The 25,182-nt window shown below is 41.5% G+C and overlaps 1 non-coding gene across 1 annotated transcript; it reads right to left on the bottom strand.

Annotated features, from left to right (window-relative positions):
- Nucleotides 1-18,811: 18,811 nt before the first annotated feature.
- On the bottom strand, nucleotides 18,812-18,883 carry TRNAE-CUC. The gene has a single exon. It is a non-coding gene; the product is annotated as a tRNA-Glu (tRNA).
- Between the last annotated feature and the right edge of the window lie 6,299 nt (nucleotides 18,884-25,182).

The following is a 25,182-nucleotide window of genomic DNA, read 5'->3' as shown; positions in this document are numbered from 1 at the left end:
TTAGTATTAGGATGACGGTGGCCTCATAGAATGTCTTTGAGAGTATTCCTTCTTCAACCTTTTGGAAAAGTTTAAGAAGGATGGGTATAAGTTCTTCTTTGTATGTTTGGTAGAATTCACCCATGAAGCTCTAGTCCTAGACTTTTGTTTGTAGGGATTGTTTTTATTACATATTCAATTTCATTTCTAGTGATTAGTCTGTTCTGTTGATCTATTTATTCTTGATTCAGTTTTGGTAGGCTGTAAGTCTCTAGAAAGTTGTCCATTTCTTCTAGGTTGTCAAATTTGTTGGCATGTAATTGTTCATAGTATTCTCTTATAGTTTTTTTGTATTTCTGCAGTATCCGTTGTGCTTTCTCCTTTTTCATTTCTTATTTTGTTTATTTGGGTTTTTTTGTCTCCTCTTCTTGGTAAGTCTGGCCAGAGGTTAGTCAATTTTTTACCTTTTCAAAGAACCAGCTCTTGCTTTTATTGATTTTTTTCTATTGTTTTTTGAATCTCTATTTTATTGATTTCTTCTCTGATCTTTATGATTTTCTTCCTTTTGCTAACTTTAGGTTTTCTTTGTTCTGTTTTCTAATTCGTTTAGTTGGGAGGTTAAGTTGTTGATTTGAGATTTTTCTTTCTTTTTTTTTTTTTTTTAAGGAAGGCCTGTATCACTATGGATTTCCCTCTAAGCACTGCTTTTGTGTCATCCCATAGATTTTGAATGGTTGTGTCTTCATTATCATTTGTCTTAAGGTATTTTTTAATTTCCTTTTTGATTTCCTCATTGACCCTTTTGTTTTTTAATAGCATGTTGTTTAGTTTCCATGTAGTCAGCTTTTTCTCATTTCTTTTCCTGTGCCTGATTTCTAGTTTCATGCCATTGTGGTTAGAGAAGATGCTTGAAATAATTTCTATACTCTTAAATTTGTTGAGGTTAGTTTTGTGCCCCAATATATGGTCAATCCTTGAGAATGTTCTGTATGCACTTCAGAAGAATTTATATTCTGATCTTTTTGGACATAATGTCCTGAGAATATCAATTAAGTCTAACTTTTCTACTGTGTCATTTAGAATCTCTGTTGCCTTATTGATTTTCTGTCTAGAGGATCTGTCCATTGATGTGAGTGGGGTGTTAAAGTCTCCTGCTATGATTGTATTCCCATCAATTTCTCCTTTTATGTCTGTCAGTATTTGTTGTGTGTATCTGAGTGCTCCTATACTAGGGGTATGTATATTGATGATTGTAATATCCTCTTCTTGAATGGATCCTTTTATCATTAAATAGTGTCCTTCTTTGTCTTTCTTTATGGCCTTCATTTTAAAATCTATTTTGTCTGATATGAGTATTGCAGCTCCTGCTTTCCTGTCTTTTCCATTGGCATGAAGTATTTTTTCCCATCCCCTCACTTTCAATCTATATGTGTCTTTTTCCCTGAGGTGAGTCTCTTGTAGGCAGCATATTGTAGGCTCTTGCTTTTTTAATCAAATCTGCCACTCTGTGTCTTTTGAGTGGAGCATTCAGTCCATTGACATTTAACGTAATTATTGATAATTATGTACTTACTGACATTTTAAACTTTCTTTTTCAGTTGATTTTATGTTTCTCCTTTGTTCCCTTTCCTTTTTTTTTTTTTTTTTTGGTTGGATGATTTCCATTTATTTTATGCTTGTGTACTTTTCTTTTTAGCTTTTGTGAATATAATGTTTGGGTTTTTGTTGTTGTTGTTGTTGTTTCTGTCTTTTTGCTATTTCTTTGGGCCGCTCCCGCGGCATATGGAGGTTGCCAGGCTAGGGGTCGAATCGGAGCTGTAGCGTAGCTGCCGGCCTACACAACAGCCACAGCAACGCGGGATTCGAGCCGCGTCTGCAACCTACACCACAGCTCCCGGCAACGCCGGATCGTTAACTCACTGAGCAAGGGCAGGGACCGAACCCGCAACCTCATGGTTCCTAGTCGGATTCGTTAACCACTGTGCCACGACGGGAACTCCTAATGTTTGGTTTTGATTTGTGGTTGCCCTGTTATTTAAGAATGTTAACCCCTTCCTGTATCTGCTTGCTTTGGCCTGATAGTCATATAGGTTCGAGCACATTATTTAAAAAAAAAAAGAGTCTCGATTTTCCTACTTTCCTTCCCCACATTCTATGATTTGAAGACCTTTTTTAACATCTCTGTGTTTGTCCTTTTGCAGTTCCTTGTGTTTGCTGTCACGTTTTCAGTAGGCGTTTGTCCTTTTAGATCTGTATACTGCTTTATTTAAGAGATTGCTTTCCAATTGTGATTTCCTCCATCCTACTTCTTCTTGCTTCTTTTTTGTTTAGAGAAGCCCTTTCACTGTTTCTTTTAGACTGAGTTTAGTATTGCTGTACCCTTTTAGCTTTTGTTTGTTGGAGAAATTCTTTATTTCTCCTATTTTAAAGGATATTCTTGCTGGGTAGAGTATTCTAGGCTGTAGATTTTTCCCCTTTAGAACTTTGAATATATCTTGCCACTGTCTTCTGGCCTGTAGTGTCTCTATAGAGAAATCAGCTGATAGCCTAATGGGGGTTCTCTTAGAATTAATGCTTTGTGTTTCTCTTGCAGTCTGTTTCATTGTTTTCTGCTTCAGGTGAATTCTCCTCTTCTTTTAACTGGGAATGGTTCCTGAGCTTCTTCATTTTGCTTATATTTTTCTTTTTCTGAGTTTAGGGAAACCAAACTGTAGTCTGGGAGCATTTTGCAGTGGCAGCATCAGGGCAGGTGTGTTCCGAGGGGAGTGACAGCAATGACAGGTGGCGCTTGGTTGCAGTGCCCTCTTTTTTTGCTGACCTCTGAGGTGATTGGAGCCATAGGTGGAGCCTGTTCACAGACCCCTAGTGGTGGCGGGCCACACCTCCCTCTGGTTTCTGAGATGACTGCTGCAGTTTGTCCCCACCACCTGTAGATCACACAAGAGGCACCACATTGCACTTAGTCCCCAGCTGCCCTTAGCCCACATAAGAAGTGCCTGGTCTCCCATAGCCTGAGCCAGTGGCCTCTCGCCACCTGTAGGCTGTGCCAGAGGTGCCCTGCCCTTGAGAGCCTGTGCGTGTGCAGGAAGATTCCTGGGGTGATCCACCCCTCCTCCTCTCACCCTCTCCAGCAATGGCACCTTGCTTCTCCTGCAGGCACAGACATCCTCCCAGGTTCCCTCAGGCTGTGGCACTGCACTCCCCAGCCCATGGCACACCACTCCTTAGCCCCTCAGGCTGTTCCCATACAGCCAACCCTAGTCCTCTCCCTGGAAATGACCTCTGGAGCCTGATTCTCCATGCCCAGCCCTGACTGAGCATCTCAGGCTGTGGTGTCCAGGGCGGTGGTGCAGATGATCTGTGTGGCTCTCACTCTGCTTTGCCCTCCTCAGTCCAGCTGCTGTGCTTTTCTCAGTAACTATGAGGTCCCTCATCTCAACTGATCTCCCTGTTGGTTATGTGGCTTCCCAGGGTATGGGTTCCTTTTCTCTATCACAGCTCCCTCTTGGGAATGCTAGACCCATCCTGATTTCTTTTCTATTTCTTTCTTTCTACCCAGTTATGTGGAAGGTATTTTGCCCTTTTTGGAGGTTTAAGGTCTTCTGCCAGCATTGAGTAGATGTTCTATACAAACTGTTCAACATGTAGATGTGTTTTTTGATGTGTTTGTGGGAGAAGGTAAGCTCAACATCTTACTCCTCTGCCATCTCTAGCCTTCTTCCTGCTTATCCATTCTAAATGTAAGAGTTTGTATCTACTAACCTCAAACTCCCAGTCCATCCCCCTCCCTCTTATTCCTTTTCTGATGCTCTTTGTACACTTGAGTTTCTGATCCATATCCTTTTCCTTCTCTCTAAAAAACTTTTTAACTTTTCTTTCAAGGCACTGGTGACAAATTCCCTAAACTTTTGTTTGTTTGAGAAGGTATTTCTACTTCACTTTTGGAGGATAACTTTACTGAATATAGGATACTAGGTTGGTGGATATTTTTTTTTCCACACTTTAAAAAGTTTACTCCACTCTCTGCCTGTTTCCATAGTTTCTAAAGAAGAGCTCAGTGTGATTCTAATCTTATTCTTCAGTGATTTTCCAAGTACTTGTTCTCTCAGTTATTGAGAAAGTAATATTGAAATCTCAAAATAACTGCGAATTTTTAAATTTTAGTTCTCCTAGTTTTTTTTTCCCTACACATGTGTTAGATGCTCTGTTATTAGGAGCATATATGTTCTTGGTTTTTTTTTTTTGTTTGTTTGTTTTTTAATGTCATATGGATGAACTGAGCCTTTTAACATTACAAAATGTCCCTCTTTTCTCTGGGAATATTCCTCTTCCTAAAGACTACTTTCCTCGTCCTAAAGACTCCTATTATCATAGACATCTATGATATCTTATATCAGTGTTTGTGATACAGTCACAGTTTATTAAAGCAAAAGTACATTTTCAGAGAGAGAGAGAGAGAGGACTCAGGTGCACACAGGTTAAAAAGAGCCTGATGTACTCTGCAGTAGTCTTTATACTCCGCATGTTGACCTGAGTAGAGGCCCAATTTGATCTTCTGATTTGTCCTGGGCAGGAAACCTTATTTGCATAGGGAACAGGTTATATGGTAGCGGGTTGAGGAATGGGTGACGTGGCTTCTCTGGCAGGGAGCGAGCAACCCAGGCTGGTCAAGGTGGGGGAAGGGGCATTACAGTGAGACATGGTCAGAGGCTTTGTGATTTCATTTCCTTGAAGGCGACTTGAAGCCTATAACACTTGTGTATCTCTTTCCCCATCCTTTAATTTTTGTTTGTGTCTTTCTTTGTTTCTAAACTAAGGTTTTTGCAGCTCGCATTTAATTTGGCCTTATTTTTTCTTGCCTTTTAGAATGACTTATAAGTATTTTGTTGAAAGCCCAGCATGCTGTATCTGGTAATAATCACTGAGGTAAATAGGCCTTTAGCGTGAATTTTCTTTTTTCTTTTTAGGGCCACACCTGAGGCATATGGAGGTTCCCAGGCTAGGGTCTGAATCGCAGCTGTAGCTGCCGTCCTACACCACAGGCATAGCAACGCGGATCTGAGCCGTATCTGTGACCTACACCATAGCTCATGGCAACACCAGATCTTAAACCCACTGAGTGAGGCCAGGGATCAAACCTGTGTCCTCATGGATCCTAGTCGGGTTTGTTAACCGCTGAGCCATGAAGGGAACCCCCCAGTGTGAAGTTTCATGGTAATCTCTCTATGAGTTGAATTGTGTTTAGTGCTTCCTATAGATGTAAGTTCCAGAGGCTTCAAATTCTTCTGGTGTCCTTGTTTTTAACCTTTCATCTTATCTTTGGATTTCTCTAGGAATTAATTCCTAAATAGAGTGTATGCCTTGCAGCGCCTCAGCTGTGATGCCCTGCCACTATGTTGTAGCCTCGTGGACTTGGTAGTAAGGTGTGGATGCAGGGAAGCATTTTATAAACTTAGGATTAAATTTTAGGTTTTTAGTGGACCCGTGTCCTCGGGCTGTGACCTTCACAAGTGTTTCTTAGATTCCTGCCTCTCCCCACCCCCCGCTTAAGCAAGGAAGGCTAGAGGGGCTGAAGTTTGGTAATTGTCCTTCCTCCTAGCTGAGGTGCAGCTCTGATCAATTCTTTTCCCTGCTGGTTGACCTTTGTTGTGAAGGTGCTCTGAGAGTATTTCAAGTGGCTCATTTTCCCCTCTTGCTACCTCAGATGTGAGGGGAAATTTTTTGGCTCTTCAAGGTGATAGCCTGGTGGGATTGGAGATAAAGTCCACTCAGTTGTGGGCCCCCCTTCAAGAATGCAACCCCTGGGAGTTTCTCACTCTCATGCTGTCCACACTTTCTGCAATTTGTCACAATTACCATATAAGTATTTCTACCAGTTATTACCCAATGGCTTTTGCTCCAGGTAAATTGATCTCAGCTGTGACTCTATTCTCCTGCCTCTTCCATTTCCAGGTTGTGGTTTGCCCTGTGACCTCAGTTCTCTGATGGGTCCAACAAAAGGCATTGATTTTCACTTTGTTCAGATTTTTTCTTTTTGGTAGTAAGAATGGGAGTGATTACTTTCAAGCACTTTACAGAGCTGAAATTGGAAGTCTCAAGTCTTGCTTTTTTACCCAGCCTGACAATCTTTGCTTTTAATTGGTGCATTTAGACCATTTGTATTTTTTATTTAATTCTATAATCTTGCTATTTGTTGCCCTCCCATATGTTTTTTGTTCCTTTTTCCCCTTTTCCTGCATTCTTTTGGACTGAATATTTTAGCATTTCATTTTAGCTCCCCTATAGGCTTTTTAGCAATACCTATTTAATTTTCTAAAGGTTGACCTAGGATATTTAATATGCACATTTAAGATTACAGTCTATCCTAAAAGAATGTATCAATTTATGTGTTCAGTAAAAAAATATAAACTGTATGTTTCCATTTCCTGCCTGTCTTTTGTGTTATTTTCCTGTGTATTATGTCTACAAATATTACAAACTCAACAAAACATTACTACAATTTTTGCTTTAAACAGTCAATTATCTCTTTTTTAACTTCATTTTTAGAGCAGATTTAGGTTCATAGCAAAATTAAAAGGAAGGTATACTCATTTCTCTTAATTCTTTCTATCTCTGTTTTGTCTCTGTCTCTGTCTCTCTCTCTTTTTTTTTTGCTTTTTTAGAGCCGCACATGTGGCATATGGAAGTTCCCAGGCTTCCCAGGCTAGGGGTTGAATCGGAGCTTCAGCTGCTGGCCTTAGCCAACAGCCACAGCAACTCGAGATCCAAGCCTCATCTGTGGCAGCTCTTGGCAACACCAGATCCTTAACCCACTGATCAGGTCCAGGGGTCAAGCCCGCATCCTTATAGATACTAGTCGGGTTCATTTCCACTGAACCACAATGGCAACTCCACACATTTCTTATATACCCTCTGCTCTTACACGTGCATAGAATCCACCCTTATCAACATCCTTCACCAGAGTTGAACATTTGTTACAGTAGGTGAACTGGCATTGACACATAATTACCACACAAAGTCTATAGTATACCCTAGGGTTCACTGTTGGTGTTATACAGTGTATGGCTTGGGACAAGTGGATAAGGGGATATGCAAACTGTCAGTAATAGTATCATACGGAGTATTTTCCCTGCCCCAAAAATCCTCAGTGATTCTTCTTTTTATCCCTCCTACCCTAGTTCATACAACTGCTTATCTTTTTACTGTCTCCATAGTTTTGACTTTTTCAGAATGTCACATAGTTGTAGTCATACAATAGGTAGCCTTTTCAGATTGGCTTCTTACACTTGGTAATATGCATTTACATTTCCTCTGTGTTTTTCAGGCTTAATAGCGCATTTCTTTTCAGCACTGAATGATATTCCATTGTTTCGGCTGTACCCAGTTCACCATTCACCTACTGAAGGACATCTGGTTACTTCAAAGTTTGGGGATTACAAATAAAGCTACTATACACATCTGTGTGCATGGTTTTGTGTAGATAAGGGTTTTCAATTCTTTGGGTAAATACCAAGAAGCACGGTTGCTGGATTTTATGGTAAAAGTTTGCTCCTTTTGTTGAGAGCTGTCTTCCAAAGTAACTGTACCATTTTGCATTTCCATCAGCAGTGAAAAAGAGTTCCCATTGCCCCACACTCTCACCAGCATTCAGTGTGGGTCAGTGTTCTGGATTTTGGCCATTCTAACAGGTGCGTAGTGATAATTCATCGTTTTGTTTTGCTTTGTTTTGATTTGCATTTTGTTGATGGCATTTGATGTGGAGCATCTTTTCATATGCTTTTTCCTCCATCTGTATATCTTTTATGATGACACTGCTAAATCTTTGGCCCATTTTTGAATTGTATTATTTGTTTTCGTATTATTGAGTTTTAAAGAGTTCTTCGTATATTTCGGATACAAGTCCTTTTCCAGACATATATTTTGCAAATATTTTCTCTAGTTTGTGGTTTGTTTCCTCATTCTCCTGACATTGTGTTTTGCAGAGCAGAAATTTCTAATTTTAATGAAGGTCAGCTTATTGATTATTTCTTTCAAATATTGTGATTTGGTGTTGCATCTAAAAAGTCATTGCCATACCCAGGGCCATGTACGTTTTCTTCTATGTTATCTTTTAGGAGTTTTGCAGTTTTTTATTTAAATTTAGATCTCTGATCAATTTGGAGTTAATTTTTGTGCAGTGTGTGAAGTCTGCATCCAGATTATTATTATTATTATTTTTTTGCATGTCAAAGTCCAGTTGTTCCAGCACAATTTGATGAAAAGACTGTCTTTGGAGTTCCCATTGTGGCTCAGTGGCAACAATCCTGACTGTTATCCAGAAGATGTGTGTTTGATCTCTGGCCTTACTCAGTGGGTTAAGGATCCAGAGTTGCTGTGAGCTGTGGTGTAGGTCACAGATGCAACTCAGATCTGGCATTGCTATGGCTGTGGTGTAGGATGGCAGGAGCATCTCTGATTGGACCCCCTAGCCTGGGAACTTCCATAGGCCACACGTGCAGCCCTGAAAAGCAAAGGAAAAAAAAGGCTATCTTTGCCCCATTGTATTTCCCTTGCTTCTTTGTCAGATATCATTTGAAATATTTATGTGGGTTGATTTTGGTCTCTCTATTCTGTTCTGCTGATCTATTTGTTTATTCTTTTTCCAATACCATTCTGTCCTGATTAGTATAGCTTCATAGTAAGTCATGAGGTCCAATAGGGTCAACCCTCCAACTTTGCTCTTTACCTTCAAAATCGTGCTGGCTATTCTGGATCTTTATCCTCTCCATATAAACTTTAGAGTCAGTTTGTTGGTATCCACACAAAAAGTTACTGGGATTTTGATTGGGATTGCATTGAATCTATACATCAACTTGAAAGAACTAACATTTTGATAATATTGAGTATTTCTAGTCATGAGCATGGACTATCTATCTATTTAGCTCCTTGATTTTTCTCATTTGGGTTTTGTAGTTTTCCTCATATAGAGCTTGTACATATTTTGTTAAGACTTTAGACCGAAGTATTTATCTCTCTCTTTTTTTTTTTTTGTTTTTTTTTTGGTAGTAGATTAATTTCAATTTACACTTGTTCATTGCTGGTATGTGGGAAACAATGGAGTTTTCTACTTTAACTTTGTGTCCTGCAACCTTTTAATAACCACTTATTAAAAAGAGTTTTTTATTCTTTTGGATTTTCTACATATATGATCATGCCAACTGTGAAAAAAGACGGTTTTATTTCTTGCTTCCCAACAAGTACACATTTAATTTCTTCTTGTCTTACTGCCTTAGCTGAGACTTCTTGTACAGGTCGAAAAGGAGTGATGAGTGGACTTCCTTGCCTTTCCTCCCTATCTCAGTGGGAGAGTTTTGAGTTTATTACCAGTAAGTATGTGTTAGATGTGGGTTCTTTGTAGATATTCTTTATTAAGTTGGAGAAATTTCCCTCTATTCCTAGTTTACTGAGGTTTCTTTTTATGATGAATAGGCATTGGATTTTGTCTATTGGTTTTTCTGCTTCTACTGATGTGAATATATGATTTTTTCTTTAGCCGGTTGATGTAATGGATTACATTAATTGATTTTCAAATAGTGAACCTTGCATACCTGAGATAGACCCGAGTTTGTCATGGTGTAGATTTTTTTAATATATTTTTAGATTTGACTTATTAATATTTTGTTAAGAATTTTTGCATTGACGTTCATGAAAAATATTGGTCTGTATATTTCCTTTCTTGTAATGCCTAGTTCTGATATTACAGTGATACTGCTCTCATGCTCTCACAGGATGAGTTAGGAGGTATTCCCTCTGCTTCTATCTTCTGAATGAGATTGTAGAGAATTTGTATCATTTCTTCCCTAAATATTTGGTAGACTTCACCAGGGAACCCATCCGGGCTTTGTGCTTTCTATACTGGAAGGTATTATTATTTGATTAAGTTTCCTTAATAGATGTAGGGCTATTAAGATTGTCTGTTTGTGTGTGTGTGTGTATGTGAATTTTGACAGATTGTGTCTTTCAAGGAATTGGTCCATTTCAATTTGTGTATCAAATCTGTGGACATAAAGTTGCTCATAACATTCCTTTATTATTCTTTTAGTGTACACAGTGTTAGTATTGATGGCACCTGTTTAATTGCTTATATTAGTAAGTTTTGTCTTCTTTCTTTTTCTTAATTATCCTGGCTAGAGGTTAATCAATATTATTAATCTTTTCAAAGAAGCAGCTTTTGGCTTTGTTGATTTTCTTTATTGATTTCCTATTTTCAATTTTATTGATTCTGCTCTAGTTTTCATTCCCTTTTTTCCTGTTTGCTTTGCATTTAAGTTGCTCTTTTTTTTAGTTTCCTCAAGTGAAGACTGAGATTATTCATTTTAGCTCTTTCTCTTTGCATTCAATGCTATAAATCCCTCTAGGCACTGCTTTTATGCATCCCACAGATTTTGGTAAGTCTTGCTTTCATTTTCACTTCATTCAAAATATTTTAAAATTTTCCTTGAGAAGTCTTTGTCTTGTATGTTTAGAAGTGTGTTGTTTAGTTTCCCTGTATTTTGGAATTTTCCAGTATCTTTCTGTTATTGATTTCTAGTTCAATTTCATTATGGTATGAGAGAAGACATTGTATAATTTCTATTACTTTACATTTGTTAAAGGGGGGGGGCTATGGTCCAGCATGTGGTTTATCTTGGTAAATACTCCGTATGAGCCGAAGAAGATGGTATATTCTGCTTTTGTTGGAGAAAGTAGTCTCCAGGTGTCCATTATATCCAGGTGATTGGTGGTGTGTTGAGTTCAACTGTTTCCTTATTGATTTTCTCCCTGCTGGATCTGTCGATTTCTGATAGAAAGGTGTTGAAGTCTCCAACTATTTCTCCTTGCAGCTCTGTCAGGCTTTGTCTCGTGTAGTTTGATGCTGTTGTTAGATGCATACTTGTTAAAGGATTATCATGTCTTTTGGGGAATTGACGCCTTTACTGTTTTCATGCTCTTCTTTATCCCTGATAACTATTGTTGCTTTGAAATCAGCTTTGTCTGAAAGTACTTAGCTACTTTTGCTTTCTTTAGAATAGTGTGAGCACAGTATATTTTTTGCCATCGTTTTGTTTTTAATCTATTTGCATCTTTCTATTTAAAGTGTGTTTGTTGCAGACAACATATTGTTGGATCTTGTTTTTGATCCATTCTGACAACCTCTGTCTTGTAATTGGTGTCTTTAACCTATTGACAGTTCAAGTGACTATTGATATGGATAGATGAAGAGCTATATCACGTGTCACTTTTTTCTATTTGTTACCCTTGTTCTTTGTTCCTATTTTTGTCCTTCATTGTTTTTTTGCCTTTTGTGGTTTTAGTTGAGAATTTTATAGGATTTAATTGTCTCTCCTTTTTAAACATATCAATTATACATCTTTTAAAACTTTTTTAGTGGTTGCCCTAGATTTTGCAGTGTACACTTACAACTAATCCAAGCAAGTCATCTAACCATTTATCAAGTAACACTACACAATTTCATGTGTAGTGTGAGTAACTTATCATAACAAAATAATCCCAGTTCCTCCCCTGTGTTCCTTATATCATTGCTGTCATTTATTTCACTTTTATATTAGCATAAATAAGCACAAACACATATACGCACATGATATATCCATAAGCATACATAATCAAACACATTGTTGCAGTTTTTTTTTTAATAAACTTATGTTAGATCCATTAAGAATAAGAAAAATATGGAGTTCCCCTTGTGGCTCAGGGGTAATGAACCTGACTCATATCCATGAAGATGTGGGTTCAATCCCTGGTCTTGCTCAGTGGGTTAAGGATCTGGTGTTGCCATGATGTGTGGTGGAGTTCACAGACACAGCTTGGATCTGGTGTTGCTGTGGCTGTGGCTGTGGTGTAGGCCAGCAGCGGTGGCTCCAGTTCGACCCCTAGCTTGGGAACTTCCATATGCCACAGGTGTGGCCCTACAAAAATGTTTAAAAAAAGATTAAGAAAGATAAAAGTTTTTATTTTATCCTCATTCCTTTTTTGATGTGTTTCCTTTCTTTATCTTTGTGTCGATCTGAATTTCTGACCTATATTATTTTCCTTCTCTCTGAAGAACTTCTTGCAATATTTTTTGCAAGGAACATCTACTGCCAGAAAATTCCCTCAATTTTTGACCAACAAAGTCTTTATTTCTTCTTTACTTTTGAAGGGTCATTTTGCAAAGTGCTGAATTCTAGGTTGATGGCATTTTTCTCTCAATAGCTTTAATATTTTACTCTACTTTTTCTGGCTTGCACAGTTTTTGAGACCAGTCAGATGTATTTGTTCCTCTATAAGTAAGATATTTTTTTCTTTCTGGCCTCTTTGAGGATGTTTTCCTGTATCTCTGATTTTTCTGTACTTTGAAAATGATATAACTGAGTGTAGATTTGGGGGCACTTTCCTGCTTGGTGTTCTCTGAGCTTCCTGGATCTGTGGTTTGGTGTCTGACATTAATTTGGGAAACCCCTCGGTCATGGTTGTTTCAAAGTTTTTTTTCTGTTTTGTTCTTTCTTCTCCTTCTTATTCCCATTATGCATATGTTACACTTTTTTGCAGTTGTCCGACAGTCCTTGGATATTCCATTTTTTTCAGGTTTCATTCTCTGTGTTTTTTTGGTTTTAGAGATTTCCAATGAAATATACTCAGGCTCAAAGATTCTTTCCTCAGCTGTGTCCAGTGTACTAATGAGCCCATCAAAGGCTTTCTTCATTTCTGTTACCATGTTTTTAAAAAAATCTCTGGCACTTCCTTTTTTAAAAATTAAAAATAGTATCTCTGTCTCCCAGCTTACATTGCCCATCTGTCTGTCTTGTATGCTGTCCACTTTATGCATTAGAGCCCTTAGCATATTCATCATATTTGTTTTAAATTCCCAGTCAGATAACTCCAGCATTCCTGCCATGGCTGATTCTGATTGCTCTGTCTCGTCAAAATGCATGTGGCTTTTTTTGTTTGTTTGTTTTGTTTTGGTTTTTGTTTTTTTGCCTTTTAATATTCCTGGTAACCCACCCTTCCTTCCTTCCTTCCTCCTTCCTTCCTTCCTTCCTTCCTTCCTCCCTCCTTTCTTTCTTTGCACCTGTGGCATATGGAAGTTCCCAGGCTAGGGGTCTAATTGGGGCTGCAGCTACTGGCCTATGCCACAGCCACCGCCATGCAGGATCAGAGCCACATCTGTGACCTACACTGCACCTCATGGCAATGCTGGATCCTTAAAGCACCGAGTGAAGCCAGGGATCGAACCCACAGCCTCATGGATACCAGCAGGGTTCACTTCCACTGAGCCACAGTGGGAACCCCTCCTTGTAATTTTTCCTGTAGCAGGACATGTTGTGCCAGGTGGCAGTCATTGTGTAGACAGCCCCTTAGTAATGTGGTGCTGAGGTGTGGGGGAAGAAGCATTCTGCAGTTGCGTAAGAATGTCTTACTCAGTTTTTCAGCGAACCTGTGTTTCTAGACTGTGAACCTCCTAAGTGTTTTTCAGGTTTGATTTTTTTCTACTGGCGTTCGTGGGAGAGAGTGACTAGAGCGGGCTGGGGTTGGGTGTTTCCCTTCTCCAGCTCGAAGGTAGAGCTGGCTGGAGTCGGGTCCTTCCTTTCCCTTGGGTCAGGTGGGCTCTGATAACACCTTAGCAGGCTAGACTCTGCTGACTGGTTTCTCAAGGGGGCAAAAACAGATACTCTGGGGTGTTTCAAAGTGCTTCCTTTCCCCTGTCTCCCTTCTGGAAGGAGGAGGGGATCATCCTCCGATTTTTACTGTGGAAATCTGGTTGAACGCCTTCCTGGAGGCAAATCTCACAATTCCAGGGTCCCCCTGGAGTTTTTAAACCTCAAAACTGTAATTCATCAGTTGCAGTTCTGTTTTTTCTGTGGCAGCCTTGGCTCCCAGGTGGTTTCCAGTCATGAGTCTCTGCTCTGGAAATCTGTGATTCCCTGTATCTGCCGTCTGTCTCTCCCGTATTGAGGGCAGCAATTTGCCCCGTGTCCTCCATCATTTCAGATCCAAGAAGAGCTGCTGATTTTTCATTCTGTTCAGTTTTCATTTTTTCCTTTTTTTTTTTAGAGTGAAGTAGTGACTTCTAACCTCCTTACATTCTGAGCCAGAAACAGACAGTTATCTTTTAAAGAAAGAGTACAATGAGAAGACAAGGACCTTTTGTGTCTACTTACATTTTTATCATCTTTATTGCTGTTTATCTTTTGTGTAGATCTGAATTTCTGACTTGTATCATTTTCTTTCATCTTAAAGAACCTCCTTTATTATTATTTTTTATAATGTAGACTTTCCGGTGATAAATTTTCTCAGATTTCATTTATTTGTGAAATGTGCAATGTCTCTGTTTCACCTTGATTTTTTTTTTTTTTTTTTTGTTTTTTTGTCTTTTCGTCATTTCTCGGGCCGCTCCTGCAGCATATGGAGGTTCCCAGGCTAGGGGTCGAATCGGACCTGTAGCCACCGGCCTACACCAGAGCCACAGCAACGCGGGATCCGAGCCGTGTCTGTAACCTACACCACAGCTCGTGGCAAAGCCAGATCCTTAACCCACTGAGCAAGGGCAGGGATCGAACCCGCAACCTCGTGGTTCCTAGTCAGATTCGTTAACCACTGAGCCACAACGGGAACTCCCTCACCTTGATTTTTGAAGAGCATTTTCACTGATGTAGAATTCTATATGGATAGCATTTGTTATTACATTATTGTGAAGAAATTTTCCATTGTCTTCTGGCTTGTATTGTTTCTGATATGAAATTTTATCTTTGTTCCCTGTATGTTTTATTTTTTCCTTCCCCCCCTCCCCCTCCCCTCCCTCCCCCCCCTCCTCCCCCCTCCCTCCCCTCCCTCCCCCCTCCCCCTCCCCTCCCCCCCCCTCCTCCTCCCCTCCTCCCCCTCCCCTCCTCCCCCCTCCCTCCCCCCTTTCCCCTCTTGTCCCCTCCCCCTCCCTCCTCTCCATCCTCCCCCTCCTCCTCCTCCTTCTTCTCAATCTCCTCCTCCTCCTCTTCCTCCTCTCTTCCTTTCTCTGGATCCTTTTAAGATCTCCCCTTTACACTGGCTTTTAGCAGTTTGATTATGATGTGTAATATGATTTGTGTGTGTATGTTTAGTCCTGTGGTTTGCTGAGTTTCTTAGATCTGTGGGTTAATGGTTTACATATAATTCAAAAAACTTTGTCCAATTTTTCTGAATATTTTTTCTGTTCCCACCTATCTCTTCTGTTTCTGGGTCTCCAAACACATATATGTCAGACTGTTGTATGTTTTCTCACAGGTCATGGAGGCTCCTTCATTTGTTTTTAGCCTTTTTTCTCTCTGTGTGTAACTTTGTTTCAGTTTTTGTTGCTATGTTCTTTCAAGTCCACTGATCATTTCCTTGGTGTCGATTTTGCTGTTAAGTTTTTCCAATAGATTTTTAAATTACAGACATGTACATTTATATGTACATTTATATATTTTTATCGCTATACACACACACGTGTTTTTCTTTTTGGCTGTGCCTGTTTGCATGTGTCTATAGCATGCAGAAGTTCTGGGGCCAGGGATTGACATGAACCTAAGCCACAGCAGTGACAACACTGGATCCTCAGCCCACTGAGCCAACATGGGAACTCCTATTTCAGATATTTTTATTGTGATAAGTTGCATTTGATTCATTTTTACACTTTCCATATTTTTCCTCATTGTGTTCATGTTTCCCTTTAAGTCCTTTAGCATGTTTATAATGGCTGTTCTATGAAGAGATTATTGCTAATGCCGTCATCCCTGTTGTTCCTGGGTCTGTTCCCCTTGATTGATTTTTCCTGAAGTTAGGGTTTACCTTTTCCTCATCGTTAATATGTCAGCCAGCTTTTGATTGGACACTGAGCCTTATGCATATTACATTACTGAAGTGTCTAGATTTCACTGATTTCCAAAGAATGGTGAAGTTTATCTTAGCAGGGAACTGCATTGCTTGCAGATCAGTTTGACTGTTTTTCTTGAAGTTTGTTTTTAAGGTTTGTGAAGGTGTATTTAACTTTTTCGGAGTCCCTATTGCAGCTCGGTGGTAACAAACCCAACTAGTATCCATGAGGACGTGGGTTCGATCCCTGGCCTCACCAGTGGGTTAAGGATTGAGCGTTGCCATGGTGCGGCTTGGATCCTGAGTTGCTGTGGCTGTGGCTGTGGCCAGCAGCTACAGCTCCAATTTGACCCCTAGCCTGGGAACCTCCACATGCTGCAGAGGTGGCCCTAAAAAGCAAAACTAAAACAAAAGGCTTTTTTGAGAGCTAATTAGCCTTGCTGCCTTGTCATGACCATCCTGAGGTCGCCTGAATGTCATGGGTATTCCTTGGGGTCTCTCCATTCAGACGAGTCTGAATGAAAGTTGATTCCAGTCTGGAAGGAGCTCTGGCAGTTGTTCAGTCTCCTTAGCTGGTTGTTACCTGGCCTCATGGAGTTTCACCCTCCACAAGTGTATTTTACTCTTCAACTGATGTCTTAAGATAACCCCTATCCAGATTCTGGAACCATCCCTCTATAGAGACGCCTCCTCCCTGGTCTCTGGCCCGAAAGCACCTGCTGCCTCAGCCTCCCCAAATTCCAATGTGCCTTTCCTTACCTCGGTGACACCCTCATGCTGTGCTCGGGGCCTCCTCCTGGGATGTGTCCGGGGGTAACTTGAGACAGAAAGTTGGAACAATCAGGCTTGTCTCAAGTCCCTGATCTCAAGAGATTAGCGTCTTTGCTGCTTGTTTTCCTGTATCTGAAAACAGTTGTTTCATACGTTTTATCCAGTTTCCTAGTTACTTATGATGAGAAGGCAAGTTGAGTAGTGGTCATTCCATCAGAGCCAGAAGCAAAATTCTATCGTATGCATTTCACAAGGTAAAGAGCATTAAATTGATTTTACTGCGAGTAGTTGAGAGGGAGATAAAGTTAGATGATAAATTCTGAACGTAATTGAAACCTGACAAGGTGTTGAGAAAACGTTTTGCTTCCATCCGAGCGTGGGCCTGGGGAGGTAGACAGTGGGCGTGCTCGGGGTCGCTGATGAGGGAGGGGGAAGGGAGGAGCTAGTTCGAAGAAACGATTAATACCCAAGATATATATCAATAAAAAGACAAAATAATCGAATCGAGCAGGAGTCAGTGAGCTTTTTCTGTAAAGAATCAGAGAGTAAATGTTTTAGGCTTTGCAGAACAGCTATAACCGCTGTCACTTCTTTTTCTTTGATGACCCTTTAAAAATGTAAATGCCATTCTTAGCTCACAGGCAACATAAAAACAGTCCACGGGCTGGATTTGGTCTACAGGCTGTGGTTTGCCAGTCCTTGCAATGAAATAATAGAATAAGTACTTCACAGAAGAAAATGAAAATTATTAATGCGCCGACGCTTGGCTTTCCTAATCATCAGATGAATGCGATTTAAAACAAACGAGAATGTTTCTCACTAATCAGACTGGTAACATTTGAAACGACTGCCAATATCAGGAGTTAGTGAAGATAAGGGGAAATAGGGACCCTCACACACTGCTGGTAGGAGCGTAAATTAATTCAACCACTTTGGAAAGCAATTTGTCAATATCCAAAGCAAAATTGGAATTGGAAATGCATGTTCGCGAAGACTCAGCAATTGCACTGCTAGATCTATTACCTAGAGAGACTCGTGCATAATTGCAGCATTGTTTGTAACAGGAAAATAAATTGGAAACAACCTAAGTACACACACACACACACACACACTCTCATAGCAGCGTGATTGCATCTCAAAACATAATGTTGAGTGAAAAAGCAAGCTTCCTGTGTAACATCGTTTATGAAAATGTTTAAAAACACACTGCAAACAACACAATGAATTATTCATGAATCTCTCTGTCTGTAGGTGTAAACATGAAAATGGTGGAAGGAAAAAAAAACAAAACAAAACAAAATGCAAAAAACACCACCACACACACCAAATTCAGAAGGGCGAGATTCAGGTTACCTACGGGGAAAGGGTGCCCCGAGAGGCAGGATGAGGAGGCAGCATCCCCAACACTGCATTTCTTTTATAAAAATAACTGGCAACTGAGACAAAATCTCAACCCTCGTCTGTTCTAGGGGGTGGCCACCCCGGTGTCTGTCACATCGTTATCCTCATTCTTTTTTCTTTTCTTTTCTTTTCTTTTCTTTTTCTTTTTTTTTTTTTTTGGTTTTAGGGCCACACCAGCAGCATAGGATGGTTCCCAGGCTAGAGGTCGAATCGGAGCTACAGCTGCCAGCCTACACCAGAGCCACAGCCATGCGGGATCCCACCAGCGTCTGCGACCTACACCACAGCTTCTGGCAATGCCGGATCCTTAACCCACTGAGCAAGGCTGGGGATTGAACCTGTGTCCTCAGGGATGCTAGTCAGATTCGTCAACCACTGAGCCACGATGGGAACTCCTATCCTCATTCTTGTATCTCTTCTTAATCGCCTATAAAGCAGGGAGCAGACAAACCTGTGCTGGCCGTCGAGAAAGTGCCGTGAAAGTCAAAAGACCATTGGCACTAGGATCTGATGACCTTCCTTGCTGCCCCCCTGGCCCCTGGCTCTCTGCTCCGTTGTGGCAGACTCTCCCTCTCTGTGTCTCTGTTTCCCCAGCTGGAATGAGGGGGTACCATTCTTCACAGTGTTAGGTCACTGCTGAATCCTGACCGGCATTAGTTCAATGGAATAGACCAGGATAATCACAAAATGTGAGTCCGTTACATACCAGGGCCCTGGGGAGGAGAGAACGGGGGGAAGCTGTATAGTGGGCACACAGGTTTGGTTTGGCTTCTGTTTTGGGGGCCATGGGGTACAGCGGCTTGATATGAGATCTCAGTTCCCAGACCAGGAATCGAACCTGGGCTGCAGCGGTGAGAGCACCACGTCCTCACCACTGGACCACCAGGGAACTCTCAGGAGGTTCTGTCTGGGACGATGGGACCCTCTGGGGATGGAAGGTGCTAATGATGGCACAACAACATGGAGATGCTTGATGCTATTGAATTGTACGCTTAAAAATGGTGAAGTGGGTACATTTTATGTTATGTATATATTATTTTATTATTATTTTTAAATTGTATGGCCACACCTGTGGCATCTGGAGGTTCCTGGGCCAGGGACTGAATCTGAGCTGCAGCTCTGGCAATGCCGGATCCTTTAATCCACTGCACTGGGCTGGGGATCAAACCAGCACCTCCCCAGCACCCCGAGCTGCTGCAGTTGGATCCTCAACCTGCTGTGCCACAACGGGAACTCCCGTTATGCGTGTTTTAGCACAGTCTTAAAAGAGTGCAGCACCTACAGCAAACGAAAACTGTATGAACTTCGACTTTGCGTGTATTTAAACAGCCCCACTGTAACGCCCTCCAAGGTGCGCTGCGCTTCTGAGGCTCTCTGGCCCTGAAGGTTGGGGGAGGTGAACACAGAACCTTGGATCTTTGCCCTGCTTCTCTCTGTCCTTTTCTCAGGGCTGGTTTTCCTGGCTGCACCTGCTGCTAGGTCCAGCTCGAGGTAGCCTCTCCTGCACACATCCAGCTCCGGGGCTGACACCCCTCTCGAGCCCACTTCCCTAGTCCGGATTTAAATGTCCTTTTCTCTTAAAGAAGAGCTGCGTTCTGTCGAGAGTGGGGCCTATATCATCGTTAATACTCACCATAGTGATTATGTGGCCATTAGTCTGCCAAGCTCTAAATGGAGAAATCGGAGCAAGGAGAGAAAAGCCCGAGAAAGAGAGAGAAGTAGCAGTGCATTATGCAATTTAAGTGGCGTAGGCTGTGCAGAGGGCCGGGCCCAGGCCTTGCGGCGGGGGGATGCGGCGATGCATTAATACAAATTAGCAGCAGCCTCGCTGGGGAGGAACAGCAGAGGGCTCGCATGAGAGTGCACACCCGGGCCACTCCGTCTCCTCCCGCCACTTTGTCAGGGCCCATCAAATAGAAGAATCAGCCTGGGGCTTTTAATGTGCGGTTTGGAGAATTAGTTTCAATTAGCTGCGAGACATTTTAAATCTCGAGAAATATCCAGCCTTCATGGACTCCATTTAGCATTTAAAATCCACTCTCAGTATTAATAGAATCATGGCTATAAAATGGCAAGGACCTTAGAAATTATTGCAGGCAGCCCTTCATGGCACCAGGTGGGGAGGGAGGACGGGAGATTCACTCCATGTGGCAAAGCTGTGAGAGGCACAGCAGGGCTTAAAAATCAGCCCTGGGTTCCCAAGGCCATCCTCTCCCCTGGGACCATCCAACCTCCCCACTCTGTTCTCAGGGTGGGGCTGCATCCAGGACATTCCTAGCTGAGTGCATGGCTTGTGTGCGTGGGTGCACGTGTGCCAGCGGTACGGGCAGGAAATGATGGGGGAGCGACCAGCCTGGACATCCTTACCTCTTAAATCCACCCCTAACCCTGGGGACTTCTGGTGACCCTAATATCAGCCCACTGAGCAGTGCTGAGGCCCCCGCCAGGCCCCTCGGTATACTGCTGCCACACCTTTCCGTGGAGGGAGGAAGCTGGCTCTTCTAGTATGTTCCTGGAGCTGCATGATGATGGCGAGGCTACCTGCCTTGCAGGGCATTTAAAATGGGCAGGTAGAGGAAAGGGTTAAACACAGTGTAGGTCCTTAGTAGATAACTTTTGCTTTTTATCTCCAGCGACTGCTCAGAAAGCAGCCTCATGACACAGTGTGGCCTCAGTTCCATCAGATCCCATTTTGTGGCATCTGCAAACCACACTCAAGTCGAAAAGCAGCCCCAAGTCTCGCCTCATCACTTCCATCCCTGCCCCCTTTTGCTAATGGGCTTCGTTTTTTCTTTTCCTTTTTATCTAGAGGCAGCAATGCTTGTCTTTAATCAATGTAAGGTAATTGAGTAGCCAGCCTCACGTCAGTCGGCCAGGAAAAATGAGTCATTCATTTCCTGGAGGGTCCAAAAATCACGCTTTTATTTGTTATATTACACAAATGGAGGCTTCCGGTCTAAAAAGTAGAATACAGCTGTGCTAAGTCCCCTGTTTACCAAAAGGGGCTTGGTAAAAATTAACTGCAGTGGCCAAGGTGAGCTTTTCTCTCTGGGACACAGCTGATGAACTTGGGCATGATGGGAGGGCAAAGTGCAAGCATGTTTACAATCATTTCTCCTGTGCGGGGATCGGTTTCACTGTATATTGATGGAATCTGGTGGTGTAATCTTCAGCCTTGGACTCATGCAGGTAAAAAAAAAAGCAAGGCTTGATGGGGGGGCGTGGTCAAGCCAGTGGAGTAGGAGGGCCCTGAGCGCCCCTCCCCTCCCCCCATTGACACGTCAAAGCTACAGCTACACATAGAGCAACTCCCACTGAAAAGACCTGGAGACCAGCAGAACGGCTCTTCTGCACCCAAGGCCGTCAGGAAAGAACCACATGGAGTCTGGTAAGAGGGGAAGAGAAGCCAGCTGGTCAGGACCCACACCCGTCAAAGGAGACTCACAAGAGTGGGGAAAAATCACAGGCTCAAGGGTCCTTCCTGTGGATCAAGGGGGTTTGAGCCACATATTAGGCACCCAGGCCTGGAGTCTGGCACTGGGGAGACAAGTCCCCTGAGCTGGTTTGAAAACCCAGTGGAGCTTACCTGGGGACTGTACAAATCTGAGGCTCCACTATTGAAGAGTATGCATAGAGAAGTTCCCACCATGGTGCAGTGGGCTAAGAATTCGACTGCAGCAGCTCAGGTCGCTTTGGAGGCATGGGTTAACTGACACGATAGGTTAAACTTAGGATCTGGCATTCCCACAGCTGTGGCGTAGGTTACAGCTGCACTTTGGATTCAGTCCCTGGCCTGGGGAACTTCCATATGCCCCAGCTGCAGCCATTAAAAAAAATGTGCACAAAATTGCTTGCTATCAATCATAGCTCCAAAGCAACAGATTGAAAACTGCCTGGTGCTCTGGCTGCCCTGCCAGGTCTGCTCCAGTACACCCTCTGCTCCAGCGCTGCTCCCTGCTGAGGCTGCAGCTGCCATTGCCAAGGAGCATGTGTACACTTGGAGGGAACAGAGCCCAGCTTGGCCCCATCCCTGTCTCTAGGCAGAGCAGAGATTGCCATTTCTTGTGGGCACATGCATGTGCACACTGGGAAGGAGAAAAACTATCTCGGTAGTGCTGCTCCAGCCCCTCTGGCCCCACCAGCCTCTAACCAAGGCTTGCACACCAGGGAAATGGAGCCAGCTCAGAGATGCATACCAAGCCCTTGGGACCTGGCCGTACCCCCAACCAAGACAGAAGCTGCTATCATCCATGGGAAAAACCCAACTCCATCAGGCTCTTTCTCTGGCCCTTTGAACCCTGGGCCCTCCCCTGATAGAGCTCTGACTGGCATTGAACATAAGAGAAGCCCCACTTGACACCTGGCTCTGACTTTAGCCCCTTTGAATCAGTTGTACCTACTACCAAGGCAGTGGCTGCCAGCATACCCCAGGAGAAGATAAATCCCATGATCACTTCCGATCCAGTTCTCCTGTTGAAGCCGCCAGGCACATGCAGACTGCAAAGGGATGTTTCCACACAAGGACACCCGTTCAAGATCGGGATAGGTAACTAAAGTTTCACCTAATTGCAGAGACAGACATAGTTAAACAAAATGAGAAAACAGAGGGATATATTTCAAATGAAAGAACAAGATAAAACTCCTGAAAAAAATTTGAATTTTCTTGAAAAATAATTCAAAGCAATACTGGTAAGGATGCTAGCTGAACTTGGGGAAAAAAGTAGATGAATGCAGGGAGACATTCAGTAAAGAACTAGAAAATATAAAAAAGTATCAGTCAAAGAAGGATGTAGTAACTGAAATGAAAAATAGACTATAAGGAATTAACAGCATATTAGGTGACACAGAAGAACACATAAGTGATATGGAAGACAGAATAATAGAAATCGTCCAATTGGAACAGCAAAAAGAAAACAATAAATAAAAATGGGGATAGTTTAAGGGACCTATGGAACAACATTGAGCATACTAATATTCACATTATGGGGGTCCCAGAAAAGAAGAGAGACAGAAAAGAGTATAAAATGTATCTGATGAAATGATAGCTGGAAAATTCACTAACCTGAAGAAGGAAACAGATGTCCAGGTGTAAGAAGCAGAGGGAGTCTCAGATGAGATGAATCCACAGAGACTAACACCAAGATACATAATTAAAACAACAAAAGTTAAAGAGAAAATTTTAAAGACAGCAAGAGAAAAAGAGTCATATACAAGGGAACCCTCAAAAGGTTCAGCTGATTTTTCAGATCAGTGTAAAGTTTGCAGGCCAAAAGGGAGTGGCATGATATACTTAAAATGCTGCAATGAGGAAAGTTACAGCCTTGGATATTCTACCCACCAAGGTTGTTCAGAATTGAAGGAGAGAGAAAGTTTCCCAGACAAGCAAAAACTAAGAGTTCATCAATACTAAATAAACTTGATGAGAAATGTTAAAGGGTCTTCTTTGAGTGGAAGAGAAATAAGAAAATATAGGAAGGGGAAAATCCCACTGGTAAAGGGAAATATATATCAGAAGCAGTGGATCAACCACTAAAGCTCGGATTAAAAGACAAAAACATTTATAAAATCAACTATAAGTACAATAAGCGGTTAAGGGATAGGCATGAAGATGTAAAATAAGACATCAAAAAAGCACAAAACATGGTGGGGGAGACTAAAAAATGTAGATCTTTTAGAATGTGTCAGAACATAAATGACTGTCAGTTTAAGACAACTATATATAGCTATGTGTGAACATATATGAACTCTATGGCAACCACAAACCAAAAATCTATAATAGATACACAAATACTTGAGAGAAAAGAATACAAATATAACACTAAAGAAAATCAAATCATGAAACCACGAGGGAAGAGACAAAAAGAAGAAAAGAGCATAGAACTACAAAAATATGGAGTTCCCGTCATGGCGCAGTGGAAACGAATCCAACTAGGAACCATGAGGTTGTGGGTTCGATCCCTGGCCTCTCTCAGTGGGTTAAGGATCCGGCATTACCATGAGCTGTGGTGTAGTTCACAGATGTGGCTCAGATCTGGCATTGCTGTGGCTCTGGCCTAGAAATAGTGCTGATTAGACCCCCAGCCTGGGAACCTCCATATGCCACAAGTGTAGCCCTATAGAGACAAAAAACCAAAAAAAAAAAAAAAAAAAAAAAAAAAAAAAAAAAGAAAGAAAGAAAGGAAAGATCAATGAAACCAAGAGCTAGTCTTTTGAAAAGATAAACAAAATTGACAAGACTTTAGAGAGACTCATTAAGAAAAAAGAGAGAGGACCAAAATAAAATTAGAGATGAAAGAGAAGTTATAACAGATATTACAGAAATACAAACAATCATAAGAGAATACTACAAACTTTATTGGCCATCTGCCAACAAATTGGACAACCTAGAAAAAACTGGATAAATTTCTAGAAATATACAATCTTCTAAGACTGAATCAGGGAGAAATGGATAACCTGAACAGATTGATTACTAGTATGGAAATTGAATGAGTAATAAAAAAACAAAACAAAACAAAACAAACTCAGCAAACAAAAGTCCAGGACCACAAGGTTTCACAGGAGAATTCTACCAAATGTATGATGAAGCATTAATACCTAGCATTTTCAAACTATTCCAAAACAAATTAAAGAGGTGAGAACATCCCCAAACTCATTTTATGAGGCCAGCGCTACCCTGATGCCAAAACCATACAAAGACACCACAAAAAAGAGAAAAGTACAGGCCAGTTTCTCTGATGAATATAGATGCAAACTTCCTCAACAAACTACCAGCAAACCAAATTCAACATATGTAAGAAGGATCATACACCATGATCAAGTGGGACTTATCCCAGGGATGCAAGGATGGGCCAATATCCGCAAATCAATCAATGTGATAACACCATGTTAACAAAGTGAAGGATAAAAATGACACGATTATGTCAATGGAGGCAAGAATCAGTATCCATTCATGATTTAAAAACAAATTCTTGACAAAGTTGGTATAAAGGGAATATATCTCATCACAATAAAAGCTGTTTATGACAGACCCACAGCTAACATTGTACTCAGTGGTGAAAAGCTGAAACTTTTACTCTGAGATCAGAAGCAAAACAAGGATGTCCAATGTTGTCATTCCTATTTAACATAGTTTTGGAGTTCCTGACCATACAAGTTGGGCTGGAAAAAGAAATAGACGGTGTCCAGATT

Source organism: Sus scrofa, unplaced genomic scaffold (assembly GCF_000003025.6).
Source record: "Sus scrofa isolate TJ Tabasco breed Duroc unplaced genomic scaffold, Sscrofa11.1 Contig1914, whole genome shotgun sequence".
Lineage (NCBI taxonomy): Eukaryota > Metazoa > Chordata > Mammalia > Artiodactyla > Suidae > Sus > Sus scrofa.
This window is presented reverse-complemented; position numbering and strand designations above follow the sequence as displayed.